General features: G+C 45.1%; 1 pseudogene; it reads right to left on the minus strand.

The window, feature by feature from the left end:
• Window positions 1-417: 417 nt before the first annotated feature.
• On the minus strand, window positions 418-2,730 carry LOC147729188 (uncharacterized; annotated as a pseudogene).
• Window positions 2,731-14,516: the final 11,786 nt, after the last annotated feature.

Below are 14,516 nucleotides of genomic sequence, written 5' to 3' on the forward strand. Positions count from 1 at the left end.
TGTGTCCCCACATAATCGGCAACTTGATGGCATTTGTGGCCGTTTCCACGGGGGAAGATGGATTTGAGATGGGAGGATGCCCAGCCTTAGTTGTATGAATTTCTCCTTTGTAGACCGTGTAAAACCGGCTCCTAAGTAGCTTTGGCATGAGCTGCTGGTGTAGTTTTGGATGACAATCTAGCCGTGTGCCCTTTTCGTTAATGCAGCTTTGTCCTCTATTAGAGACTTGGTCCTTACAGATTTATTTGCTAGTTGTTTGAACAAATTATGTGAGATGTTGCTCTTCCAGGCTTCTTGTAGCTCCAAAGTTTCTATGGAGTGCTTTAGATAATTTGCGGCAGTGCTCGTGTTTCTCCCTGATAGCTCGTTCCAGAGAGGATAATCCATGGATGAGGCATCGGCTCCTCGTATTTTGTGCTAACTTTTGGCATAGACCCCCATTCTTTCTGTTACTTGGTTTCTCAGGCCAAATTCGAGTCTTATCTGTGCTTGTGAAGTGTATTTGGGCAGATTAAATAACATTCGCATGGCCCTGGCTGTTGTTTTGTTCAGTATCTGTGCGTCCCTTCCTCGGAGACATTCACTTCCATAGGTAATAGCCGGTGTTAGTTTTGCTTGGATTATTTGTAGGAGTGGAGTGAAATTGCGGCCAGATACTTTCTTTTTAAGGTTTCTCAGTGCTGCTGATATTGTGGTACCTCTCCTTGATATTGCTTCCTTCTGAGGGAGGAATGTCCCTTTACTGTCAACAATTACACCCAGGTATTTGTACTCGTCCACGGTTTCCACTGTTAGGCCTCCCATTTGCCAGAGAAATTTAGATGTGGCCGGCTTCCCATTTACTCTCATGGCTTTTGTTTTGGAGAGGTTTATGCTGAGGCCGTTCGTGGCTGCGTGGGTGTATGTTGTGTTGATTAGGTGTTGTAGCCCTATCGGCGTCCGGCTAATGAGCACGATATCATCGGCGTACATCAAGTTTGAGACTATAAGTCCTCCTAGTTTTGGGGCGTGAGGATTGCATTCGTCTAGCATTTGAGAAAGATCCAACATAAAAATATTGAGGAGGGTCGGGGCTAGAACGCACCCTTGTTTGAGGCCCTTGGTCATCTGTACTTTTCTTGACAGGCAGTCTCCTGAGCCTAGCTTGATTTGTACCCATGTGTCTGTGTGTAATAGCACCCTTTGTGATAGTAAAGTTGTCGGCATTTTCCTGTTGGCAAGCTTCTCCCATAGTAAGTTTCTGCTGATGTTATCGAAAGCGGAGGTGAAGTCAAGGAAGCATATATAGAGGGGTGAACTGGCGAGTTTGGCGGATTCAATTAGCAGAGTTAGGGCCATAATGTTTGTCATTGTTCCTAGTTTTTTCCGAAAGCCTTTTTGGGTGATGGGGATTACTGTATTTTCATTTACCCATTCTGTGAGCTCCTCTAGTAATAGGCCAGCATAGTATTTGGCCTCATTGTCAATTAGAGCAACGAGTCTATAATTTTTTGGTTCATTTTTGCTGCCTTTCTTATGAATGGGAGCTATTATTGAGCCTTTCCATGAGTCGGGAATCGTTCCCGTTTCGGAAATCTGTTTGAATAGTGGCAATAGGGCTGCTGCCCAATATTCCTGATTTCGTTTGTACAAAATGGGAGGAATTCCGTTGGGGCCTGGCGCCCCCTCTGTCTTCCCTTTTGCTATCCTGCTTATGATTTGTTTTTCTGTGAAGCACTTTGAAGTTGACTCTGTTTGTTGTATGCAGTCTGAGGTTTTTCTATTGAGTTCTGATGACTTCATGGCAGAGTTATTTGTTGTTGTATTGAAATGGAGCCATAGAAATTCAGACCAGGCTTCTTCGGTGATGTGTGAGTTTATGCTGGGTTTTCTGGTATCCTGGAGGTCATTCACTGTCTTCCAGAATCTTCCACTGGTGTTAATTCCTTTTGCATCGTGGAGCAGCTTTGCCCATAGGTCATCCTCTGCCTCCCTTTTCAGGTTCCAGATTAATTTCTTCTGGATGGATTTTTGTTTTTGCAGTTCCTTCTGGACTTCTTTGTTCGGGCCTTCTCGGTGTAGTTGCCTCAGTAGTTTGTTGATGTTTTTCTTGTGAATCTTTAAATTGATGTTCCGTTTTATTTACTTGTCTTCCTCTTCCTTGTTGCGAGATCTCTTTTTGGAACTTGGTTGGTTTTGATTTTCCAGGTTTTTAAAGGCTGTTTTTGAGCTTGTTTGGGCAGTTCCAAGGCTGCTGGTGAATGATTCCCATCGGCTTAGATTATCTGTCCAGGACTCTATGCTTTTTTCCCACAGTTTTTTCGCTTCTTTTTCGAAGCCTTCTAAGTTGTGCGTTTTGCATTTTATCCTTTTTTGTATAACCGAGTATGATAATCCCACGTTAGCTACTGGTAAGGTGGCCGCGGCCCCATAGGTGTCAAGAGTGATCTCTTGCGGTAGTTGGTCGCTGGCTGCGGTTGTTCCTATTCGAAAATGCCGAATTTGTAGAGATGAGAATGTGAGGTCTATTGTGGAGCTTGCCATTGTGTTGTGAAAAGTGGCTGCCGATGGGATGTCGTTTATGAAACGGCCGTTTAGAGCTACAAGGTTGAGATGTTCCAAATCTTTCAGGCTTTCTCTTGACAATCTGCTTTGTTTTCCCCATTTGCTGGCCACCTGTTGGGGGATTCCCCATATGTTAAATTGTTCTTCTAGGAGTAAGTCCCTTAGCTGGGGCCCACCTAAGTACATATTAAAGTCCCCTGTTACTAAGAGGTTGGTTGTTGACTCCTCTGACAGTATCTTTGTTACTTCTGCAATTAGTAGTTTAATCCCGGCTTTTTTTCCTGGGGGTGAACATATACGTTTAGCAGTATTAGCTTTTGATTTTGATCTTTTCCCCCTAGTTCCAGCTCTATTGTTTTTATGCCGTTGTTTCCTGACTGTGTGGCGTCTTTACTCTTTATTTCATTTATGCTCTTTATTGAGGTGTATGTTGTTTGGCCACCTTTTGAATGGCCATATTTAGCATTTCTTGAAGCTGGTGTGTGGTATGCTTTAAAGCCCTGTTTTTGGTACGGCTCATCCGACCAGGTCTTTTGAAGGGCAATTATATCAAAATTCTGGAGGTATAGTAGAAGCTGAGCGTCGTCTGCTTTATTTCCTAAGCCATTTATGTTCCAGGAACAAATTCTTAATTGATGGTTTTTTGGATTGTTTTGTTGCGAGCTTTGTCATTTCTTCTCAGGCCTTGTATTGATGGTCCTTGCTACCCAGTACCAATCCTCGTCTCGGATTGGTCCTTGGGCTTTCCTTACGCTCTGTGGGTATATGTCTGTCTTGGAGACTGAAATGCTCTGGCCCCTTTCAGGACGCTTGTGCTTTTCTCTGAATTTTGTTTGTTTTCGAGGCAGTCGAGTCTCTCTTTTTGTGCTTGGCTTAGTGGTTCTGGGTATCCTGTTTTTTCCTGTATTTTTAGGCGAATCCCCCATGTTTTAAAACGTTGTTCAGACTCCATGATTCTTTCAGTTATTTCCTGCGTAGCCCATGTGGTTTTGGTTACCTCTTGTTCGGACAGGTGACTGTGGTGTTCAAACTCCACAGATTCAAGGTTGTTTGTTTTTATGTCCTTCAAGTTGCTAATGGTGGACAGTAAGTGTAGTATGTTACCTCGGTTGAGTATATCCCCTCTGCCTCTTGACCTGTACTCCGGGATAAATAGAATTGTGCCTTTTTCAACTTCCTTCTGCTTGTGGTCCCGTTGCGTATGTTCTTCAGTGTCTGGTTTAATCGGTGTCTGCTCGGCTCTTTTTGAAAGTGGTTGCTTTTCGTCTCGGGCTTCTATGGGCTCCTTGTCTTCTTCCTGCATTGGGCCCTGTAACTCAGGGGTTCCCTTAGTGACTGTTAGTGAAGCTCCTGACCTTGCTGTAATGTTTGTCCTCTCTGTTTCATTTGTGGGCTTGGTTTTTTCTCGACTGAGTTCTGTTTGACGCTTATTGGTCATATTACTGCCTTTGTGGTTGTGGTTTTGACTTAATGAGATTTGTTTAGTTTCTTTAGCCGGTGAGGTTGTTATGGTCGCTGTTTGCATGTCTGTATCTGCTTCCTGGTCCCTTTCCGATGTTGGGTTTGCCACTTTGAAATAAGCTTTTATGTTGCTTGTCTTTTTTCTTCCTTTTCTTTTCTGTTTTTGACCTTGTTTGTTTAAATCCCTGCGTTTTTCAGGGCTTTCTGTCCCCGAGCTCTTGTTTCGAGGGCTGTTATAGTTTGTGGTTTCTGGATCCTGCCCCTGTTGTCCCTGCGAATCACTAAGCTGTGTGTTCTTTTGTTCCGAGCTAACCTTTTGTTGTGATTCTGCAGGGGTTTGTGTTGCTTTCCTTGCCACCTCGGCATAAGTTTCAACTTTGTTTTTCCCCGAGGTATTCTGGCATGTTGGACCGTCCCTGCTCAAGTTTTGTGCCTTCTGCCCTTTCTTGGTTCCCGGTGAGAGTCCAATCGATGAGAGTTTGTCCATTATTGTGTAGCATGCGCAGCTTGGCAGTTCTATTTTTGTTTCAGCTTGTACTCTTTTGATCATGTCGTTCATGTCTGCAAGCTTGTTGTCGATGTTTGCTACATGTATCGCTAGAAAATTTAGAAGGGAAAGTTGCATATCCATTTTGTCCGAGTGATACTGCATGGCCTTTATTGATAGCTGTAGGGTGTTTAGCAAGGATGACCATAGTATTTCTGTTCCACTAGAAGACTCTTCTGTGATTGGGATTTTAACAGGAACTTGTTGTCTATCCTCCACCAGTGGGATAACTGGGGAGTAAGATGCTACTAGCCTCTCCCACTCCTCTGTTGTGAGCTGGCCGGTGTTCTCTAATTTGGAGGTATCTGTTTGATCGAGCTCGTTTTTTTCTGTCTCTTCCGGTTCTTCTTTTTCTACATTTTTTGATAATATTCCTGGTTCTCTTCCGACATCCTCTTGTGAGTGTTCTCGATGTTGCGGGTGCTCGTGGGCCTGATTAGTGATAATATTAGTTGCTTGTTTACTAGTGATGGGTCCTGTATTTGCTTTTGACTGATCCTGTATTTTGTAGTCCATTTTTGTTGGCTTTGTTGGAAATGGTGACTCCGACTTTCTGGGCGTGAGTTGTTTTCTATTGTTTATGGGCTCTTGATAATTTTGCCCCTTCTCTATTGCTGTTATTAGTGGTTGTGACGTTGGCAGGATAGCTATCATTGGCTCAAGGGGATAGCCCCTTTCCTCCTTGTAGCTGGTGAAGGCGCTATGGATTTCGCTTTGACCGTCCTTGCCTGTGCCAATCAAATCTGCTTGGGTTGAGCTTCCCTTGATTAAGTGTGTTCCCCTTTTGCCCTTGGTGTTACTCTCCCTCTTCCTTTCTTGGTCTTCCTCCCAGCCATCCCCAGTGTCTCTCTCTGTCCCCGGTTTTTCTTGTCTTATGTTCTCGCTTGTTTCACCTCCTGGGTCGATGGCGGTTATTTGGGTAGATCCCACAGGTTCCAGTGGGGAGGGAAGGCCCTTGAGATCGCTGATTGAAGAGCTTAAGAACGACCCAGGATCTTTCAGGAAAGAAAAGATTGAGTACATTTTTGGTTGGTTGCCCTTATGTGCGAGTTTGCTGAGTGTGTCTGCCTTGCCGTCCTCGCACGACTGATTTTCTGGTGTTGCTAGCTCCTGTTCCTGCAGGTGTTTGATTTCGTCCGGTGGCTTGGGCTTACTATTCCCGTGCCTTCTAGTCTGGGCGTTGTTGGTTGCTTTCCTGACTTTTCCGGACCTCATTCCGCTGTCAGAAGTTTGCTGGTTTTTAGTTGAGGTTAGTGCCCCTCAGGTGGTTGCTTCCTGTTTGTCTACTTGGTTGCGCTCCCAGTTGGTAGATGTGCTGATCTGGATCTGATCTGGATATTTTTTTTTTCCTATTTATTTGTGTATTTGTTTATTTATTTATTTATTTTTCTGTTTCCTTGTCTTCCTGGAGTTTTCCTGGTGTTCCAGTGTGGGTTATGTTACTGTGGATCTGGTTTTTCTGCTTTTATGTTACGTTGCCGTTATGCCTTTTGCTGTATTGTTTGTTATATTCTTCGCCCCCTTTGGGCAGCTTGTTGAGCTTGTTGGGCCTTTCACTGCCCTTTCTTTAATACCTGGTTATAGAGGAGCCAGGTTGCCTTGCCCTGCCTTGACTTGGCTCCGCCTGCCGGCGCGCTCTCTCAAGGATCACGGGCCACCACCACTGTCAGTTATGTTGACTCAATTTAAGGCATTAAAAAGTATGGTGGGGTGACCTTATTTTCCTGCCCTGAACAATGCTTCTTTAGATGTGATAAAATGAATGTTCGTTATATTGACACGCAGTGCCCACATTCACTGCTGCAATATAGGCTTCCAATACTCTAGTCACTCACAGGCACAGTGAGTTTCCCCCGCTGCAGTTTTCCACACGGGATCCTGGTCCTGGTCGTTGGAGGGGTATTCTTCCCCTGTCCTGCTTGGTGCTTGGTGATGACTGACAGAGACTGGCCCTCTGGCGCCCTCTGGTGAGCTCCTCTCTGTGTGTCCCTGCGATGCCTGCTGGTTGATGTAGGCAGCGCCCGCCTGGCCGTTTTCCTTGCCGCAGCGCTGAACTGCGGTGGCAGACGACCCCCAGGGAAAGCAGGTGAGGTCAAAATGGAGTGGCTGGAAGTATGAGGTCCGGCGCCTCGGAGGGGTCTTGAGTCCGGGGCTTTAGGTAATATGCCCCCGCGGCTCGTGGCGCTCAGCTCCCTTGGCTCCTGCAGCTTGTGCCTCTCGCTGCTCTCGCTGCACCGTCAGCCTCTCATACGCTCTGAGGCCCTCAGGCGAAGCAGGCAGAGCCGGGTCTAAGGCAGAGCGGGAGGTTGCGGTCACGGCCGCAGGCAGGGAACCACGATCAGACTCACCTGCCCGCGCTCACCGCTCTCCGCTCGATTGCTCGCCGTCCCACCGCTCCTCTTGCTGCTCCGAGGCGCCAGGTGCCAGATACTACTTGGTTGGAGCTCGGCTCGGCTTTCGGGGAGGGGGTAAGGGCTTCCTTGCCTTACCCCTGGCTCCTCTCGACCCCTCGCAGCCTCGCCTCAGCCGTGCTCCTTGCTCCTCGTTCCCCGCTCAGAATGCTCGCTGCTCACAGCTCATGCAGGAAGTGACCAATCCAGAATGTAGCGAGTTGTGGAGGAGTACTGCAAGCTGGTGGCTGAGGCTGAGGAGGAGGAGGAAGAGGCTGCTGCCTCTTCCAATGCGTCTGGCCTAGCAAGGCCCCACCTGCAGGAGTACGGCGCCGCGGCCAGGCAGCCGCCTACCGCCGGAAATTAACATATGCCACCCCCACACAGCATGGATACAAATGCAAATGTAGGTGCAGTGCATTTCGGCAATAACTTCTCCTCCGGGTGGCCAAGCTGGAGGACCAATTAGAGGAGCGCATCAAGATTATAGTGGACAAACACCTCAAAGCCCGCCAATTGTAATGGACCCTGTTGATTTGCCCCTTTTTTAATACTTTTGTTGGTGGGTGGGAATTGGGTGTTGGGGTTATTTTTGTGTGACATTCTTTGGACTTGTACATTGGTTGGGGTTAGGGTGGGGATAGGGGTGGGATAGGAGGACTAGGAGGATATTTTTTGTACATGAATAAATGTTATTTATTTTCAACTTACACATATGATATGATGTTGTTTTGTGGTGGGAAAACTGTTGTACATCACAAGGTTTACTCTAGATGCAGGCCAGCGGCCAGTGTTTGATTGAAATACTTTATTAATTGACCACATGTGTAACATGCAAACAGATAGATGCTGTACCCCTCACTCATTAATATTTGTCCTATTAGTACTACCAGCCTCTCCTCCATTATACCTCCCAGTAAACTTCTCTTCTTACCTGTGATTGATGATGATTACGTTTGGCACCGCAAGGGCTGCATGGTTTCCCAAGACAACGGAGAATATGCCTTGGTTGTGTGATAGTAGTAGTAGACTAGTCCTAGACACTGGCACTAGCATTGGCAAACAAAAACAAAGAGACAGTCATTTGCCTGAGAGAGAATGTGAAAGAAGTAGAAAATTACAGTACATAATACGGACAAAAAAAATACAAACAATATTGCAACTGCTAAACAAACTCAAAGAAATCAATGGTGTTGGGGACTGTGCCAAGTAGGAGAAGATAACTGTAGTTACGTTGGAGTCATTAAAACACAATACAAATTGTAAACTTAAATGCTCTAAAATTAAATTCAAACAATGCCAGCAATGATTTACATTTATTCGTTGAGTCACTTTGGGAAATTAATTGCCTTGTGCACTAGTACATAAAGTGAGCTTGGGTGGGCAAGCAGAAGAAGATCCTCGCCCTGTCTCGTTGACATTTGATTTAATTAGTATTGGTTTCACCTCATCTGCCCCAGCAAGCGTGTGATCAATTGTTGGTGTAGATTTAATGTAGTAACATCACACCTCAGTATAAAACCACACAGCCAGAGGGAAGAGGGTTAAGGTTTGATGAATGGATGGGAATGGGGGTTTGGGAAAAGGTTTGACAAAGAAAAACAGTACGCATGAAGACAACAAAAGCAAAACAATGAAGACGATGATTGCTGATCCTCAATTCCCCAATACATGTAAAGTCAAGTAAGAACAATGAAATGGATGCATGATGAAGGTTTATTATTAACTTGATGGTTAATAATAAGTGGTAATTACTCAACTACTACTACACAATTCAAAGGAAGTACTTCTTATATACCATATGAATATGACTTTTGCCTAGGCTGTATGCCCTCTGAGAAACCGTAATACCTGATGTAACGGACTGAAAGCTAGCAAAGAAAATTAAGAGATAGTTTAAGTGAACAATCAATTACCATACACAAGCGTAAAATAAATGAAGAGGAAAAAGGAATCAAAGAAAAATATGAAAATGATACTAAAGTTAATGTATTATCCAGGGCCAAATGTGTAGTTGTATCTCGCTATTCATGTTTTTCCTCCCTTCCATGGACACTGTTGTGACTGATTGATTATATCATTCTTGGGCGCCTCTGGCTGGATGATGATGAGGAGGATTGGTAAGGTAAGTGTAAGTTGTTGCTCCACGTATAATAGTGCTTGGTGAAAGGCCGGCCTGTAAGTGTTGATGAAAGAAGAAATAGGGTATTACAAAATAAGTTAACAGAATGGAAACATAAAAATCAATTACGGTGTAGTGCAAAAAAGACAAGACTCGTGAGCGAGAAGATTTTCAGACTGAGGCTGCTTGGATACATTGATTAACTCTACTCTTCTAGTTGCACAGCAGTCATCGAAAAGAACAACAAGATAGGAGCCCACACAGAACAGTTACAGGGCCACACCACAACACCGGGAGTCTGTGGCCCAAACTCCATTTACCTACATTTTTCACAGTATCAGACAGAAGGCATATACATCAACCTAGCATTTTCCAAAACAAGTGAATAATTTAAATCAATTTGCCAATGTCAGTCAATCATACCACTATTCTATTCCACCACTGCACACACATGTAGCCTAGGTCTGCTGTGGTTCTTGTTGATTGGTTGTGTGTTTACCTTGTATTCCACTTCCTGAACATATTCCATCAATCATCTCTGATCAAACTGACTGACAGCGTGCAAAGATGGTATGGTGGTCATCATCATCATCATCATTCAGTGTGGCATGTGTACGTGTTCTCCAACAGACCACCAACAGCAACTCAGTCTGTAGTGAGTGACTACGATTAAGTCCAGACTGCACCTGCAGTAGTAGGAGTACAATTGGAAACATATTATTAAACACCATGGAAACATTGACCATCACTTGAGACACAAGTACTTTGTTATTATATTAAACTACTAGTATACTATATTTCTACTTTCTACTTCATGCGCATTTGCTCTGAGTCAGCAAGCAGCCAATGCAATGTATGGCATCATTCATTTCATATACCAGTCTTTCTCTTCTTTGTGGCTGTCAGATCACAGATGCAGCAGAGTCTTCTGAAAGTGATGACGACTTTAATTTTGGAGCCCTGCTCAAGTTCTGACATTAAAGAGTTGTGTATGCCTGCAGACAGAGGTGTAGCCTTAAGACAGTGATGCATTTCAGATTGTAAACAAAACAGAAGATGCTATAGTCCCGTACGTTTCACTTGTTATGGAGGGACTGTTAGAGGCTACATTATTGCACTATTGTCCATCTCCATCCAAAGTATGGCAAGATGGAAATGTATTTAGGATGAGTCAGGAAGATGCAGCAGGACTCTGATGAGTGGAGTGCACAGTAAATGCTCAGATGTGCAACTCTAATTAGTAATTAAAAGAGAAACGAAGATGGTGTTGGTTTTGAAGTTTGAGTCAGAAAGACAGATACACACAAATAAGGAAGGGAGAAATAAAGGAAGGGAGAATGTAACAATTTCAAAGCCTAGTTGTCAGGGAAGAGGAGCTCGTCCTCAAACCCTGGTGGTTCTTCTGACAGAAGTAGGTCCTGTAACCTACTACTTATTTCTTCCGACTTGCTCTCCTCTTCCAGCTCTGATTCACGTACTTTGTAGTCTGGTGGTATCAAGTGCTGATTCATTTTTATCATGGTTAACCTCTCCAAGCTTTTGGGCAAGAGACTGGTCCTTCTCACAGTCACAATGGCACCAGCAGCACTGAACACACGCTCAGAAGAGACACTTGCAACAGGGCAAGCTAGATACTTTATCGCCAGCCTGCTGAGCACTGGCCATTGGCTTCTTGTCCTATACCAATACACCAATGGGCTTTGCTCCATGAACACCTCTGTTGTGTCATCCAGATAGGCCTGGACCATCCGCTCAAGGTTCATTGGTGCTCTGGTTTGCTCGTCCTCTTTTTGCTTTGCGACAGCAACTGATTTCCCCATCCCGTTCTGTAGAAACCAAGCAGCTATTTTTTTGCTTGTGTCTGATGAATCAGATCCTGTTGGTGCGGTTGGTGTTATTGTTTGTGTTATTGACTGCTGGGAAGCAAACGCACTGCTCGCATGCTGTGAAGAAGAACTTGACTCTGTAGGATGCTCAGTAGTACTTGCACTGTCCTGGGCTGGCACTGGCAGGCCTCTAATTGAGAGCTGTTCGTTTTCTAAATCAGTGGCTTCCTTGGCTATTACAGTTTTGTACTTGGAAACATCAACTCCTGAAAAAGGAATTACTGCATTACTGTTCACAAATAATTTGTACAGTGGATGTAAAATTGTGGCAGTAATGTAATGTTCATGTGACAAAATCTTATTTTGAATCCTTGTATTCTGAGATAAGCGGCTTGCTAAGGACTTCGCAAAATTACATGCTTCACGTTTTCCCACACCTTCGTACGTTTCAGAAACCTCTTTCAGCTCTTGCTCAAGCATGTACAACAATGGGATTGCTTGGCTCATAGTACAGTCCTCCCTGCTGACTGCACGTGTGAAGACCTCAAAAGGAAGTAGCATCTCAGTCAGGCATTTAATGAGGTCCCATTGCCACATCTCAACGGTCATGGCTTTAACAGTATTATCCCCTGATCTTGTCATTACATAAGCATTAAGTGGTATGTACTGCTCAAACAGCCGTTCGAGCATGAAATACGTAGAGTTCCAACGTGTTGGTACCTCCTGAATGAGTGCTTTGACTGGCATGTTACACTCACGTTGAATGACCCGTAGCTGCTACCGGGCTTAAAAAGAATGATTGAAATGCGTGCAGATTCTTCTGCAAATGGTCAGTAAGTTGCTGACTTTACTTTCACTTTTCAGAAAGTCTTGAACCACAATGTTAATGCAGTGTGCCAAACACGTGACCCTGAAATAGCCGCCATCTTCCATGGCTTTAACTACATTACTGCCATTGTCGGTGGCAACAAAACCAATATTGAGGCCTCTTGGTTGCAGCCATTCAAAGACCTTGCTGTTGAACTCATCCAAAATGTTTGCAGCAGTATGCGCTTCCTCCATAGCAAACATGGCTACAGTTGCATGTTTGCGAGTATCATTAAACATCTCAGTAGTGTCAATGCCTGTAGATATCTTGTCTCTAACACCTGAAAAAGAGATCCAGTGGGCAGTGATGCACATGTAATCTGTGGCTTGGCTCCTGCTCCACATGTCTGTTGTCAGGTGGATACTATGCACAGCACTCTGCTGCAAGACTTTTCCAAGCAATTCCAGCATGTCGTGGTGTAGTGCTGGAACAGCAACACTGGCAAAATAGTAGCGGCTGGGAACATTCCATTTTGGCAAAAATTCCAGGACACCCATCCCTTCAACAAAAGAAAAAGGGAGAAGGTCTAGAGCTAACATTTTAGCAAGCTTAGCAGCTTAGCATTGTACAAACATGCTATTGGGTGGTTGCGCTCGTACTTTCCCTCCTGCCTAAACATGCTAACAATGGTACGCTGCTAGGTATTTCTTTCAGTTATGCCTGATGCTGTCATTCGCGTCGCAGACTTTGCATCCGTACTCCTTGGTGTCTCCGGGTTACTACTCTTACTCCGGTGCCACAGAGATGTTGCTGATGCGGAGGATGTGGGATCTACCACTGCAGTGCTGGGAAGTGGGACAGGGGTACTTAGTGTACCACTACCAGATAGAATGTCTCCCTCTTCTTCCTGTTCGACCCATGGACCTTTTACTGCTTCCCCACCAACATTAATGGTTCCTGCTTTTATGATACGTAGGTGGTCCTCCCACTTGATTGCGTGGTGTTTTTTCATATGGGTCGTTTGGCCTCCGGTACCATAGTTTGTACCAAGCTTACCACGACTAACAGAGGAATGACAAATGGAGCATACAGCAATGTTCTACTCATTTGCGCTAACTGGAACGAAGTCCCACACTGGGGAGCTTAACTTTTGCCTCCTGCTAGAGGTGCCACTTCCAATACCGGATGAACTGGAGGTTGTGTGGTGAATTTCACTATGTGGCTGTGCAGTAGTACCACTGCCTACTTCTGCTGAGGTGGAACTTGTGCTGGATGTAGGACGCTGCCGGCTGTGTGCAAATGTAAAAATGGAAGCTGGAGGTACTTTTGGTGTGGCCTGTGTTGGTGATATGTGTGCTACATCCGTAGTCTTGATAGGGCTAAAATGTTGGTCTCCATGTCCTCAGGGCCAGAAGTAATGCTTGTGATGACTGGGTCTGACTCATCATCACCATTATTTCCGGCTGCTCAACATCGCACTCCATAAGTGGTAGGCTTCCTGGAACCTTCCTTTTCCCTAGCCTGGTCTTCTTGGGATGTCTCTCCCTCTCATGCTCAGATTGTTGTGGCTCCCAATTGAGGTCAAGATCATCAGAAGGGATGCTTGGTGAAGAACTCGATGGACTAACCCTCCTTTTCCTTGGTCGGGATTCGGAAATCAATAGATCTCCTGCATGAGGTGCTGCCTCTTCTTGCTCTGCATCAGGCTCAGTTTCCTGAACTGCCCCGACTTCGGGAGGAACAACAACTACTATTGCCGGTGGTGGTTCTTGAACAACAACTATTGCAGGCGGTGGTTGTATTTGTTGTTTTCGTTGAACATCTACTATTGCGGGCAGTGGTACTATTACAGGCGGTGGTTGTGGTTGTGGTTGTTCTTTTTGTTGAGCATCTACTATTGTGGGCGGTGGTTGTGGATTATCTACTATTGCGGGCGCTGGTTCTTGTTCACCACTTTTCCGCTGTGTTCCCTCTTGCGTGGAATGTGTACTACTTTGGGATAGCGATAAGTTCAGGTCAGGCTCAGTATCACTGCTTTCCAACATTAGGCTGGCTACCTCTTCCCCACTCATCTGCTTGGGCCTGGGTTGGTGTGCTTGGGCCCACTGATGCGGAGGTGCTGGCCCCAGCTTGGACCCTGGTCACTGCTGCTGCAGGCGTACTTGTTTTTTTCCCAAAAAAGGTTTTCGGGTCAACACCAGACTTAAGTGTCACTTCCTTCTTCTGTTCTTTTTTCTTCTCAGCAACTTTCTTGGTCTTGGAGGACCTTGTACCTGCTTTCTTTGGGCCCATCTTCTTCAGATGTCAGCACTGCAGCAGCACTCAGTTGCACAAGTTGCTGAGAAATGAGAATGATGTCTGGTCAGGTTAGTCACACCACACGTGACGTAGTACAGAAGGACGTCCGTCTGGCAGTAGAACAGGTAATGAATGATGACAGACACCTCCTCTTCAGTCTTTTGTGCACCTACAAGCAAAGTAGGCAGAACAACATCAGTCGAATATGGATTTTTTTAGCTTTCATTTTATTTACTACTAGAAGTATTAGTACAACCAGTAAGAGTAGGAATAGCAAAGAACTAAAATGCAAATGTAGTGGAAGTGGAACTTGTTTATCCTTAATTTGTGCATCATTTCGGATGGATGCAGCATCAGTGACCTGCAGCAGATAGCAATGGGGATGTGAACAGTAGTAAGCTAACAGGAACAATGGCAAGGCACAGGCCAATGTGTCAAAAACAAAACAGCACACTACTACTACCACCACAGCTCCACATGGGCACTCTCATCACAGGTACATGGGTAAAGGCCAGAAAAC

The sequence above is a fragment of the Lissotriton vulgaris genome, chromosome 2_2, assembly GCF_964263255.1.
Source record: "Lissotriton vulgaris chromosome 2_2, aLisVul1.2, whole genome shotgun sequence".
NCBI classification, from domain to species: Eukaryota; Metazoa; Chordata; class Amphibia; order Caudata; family Salamandridae; genus Lissotriton; species Lissotriton vulgaris.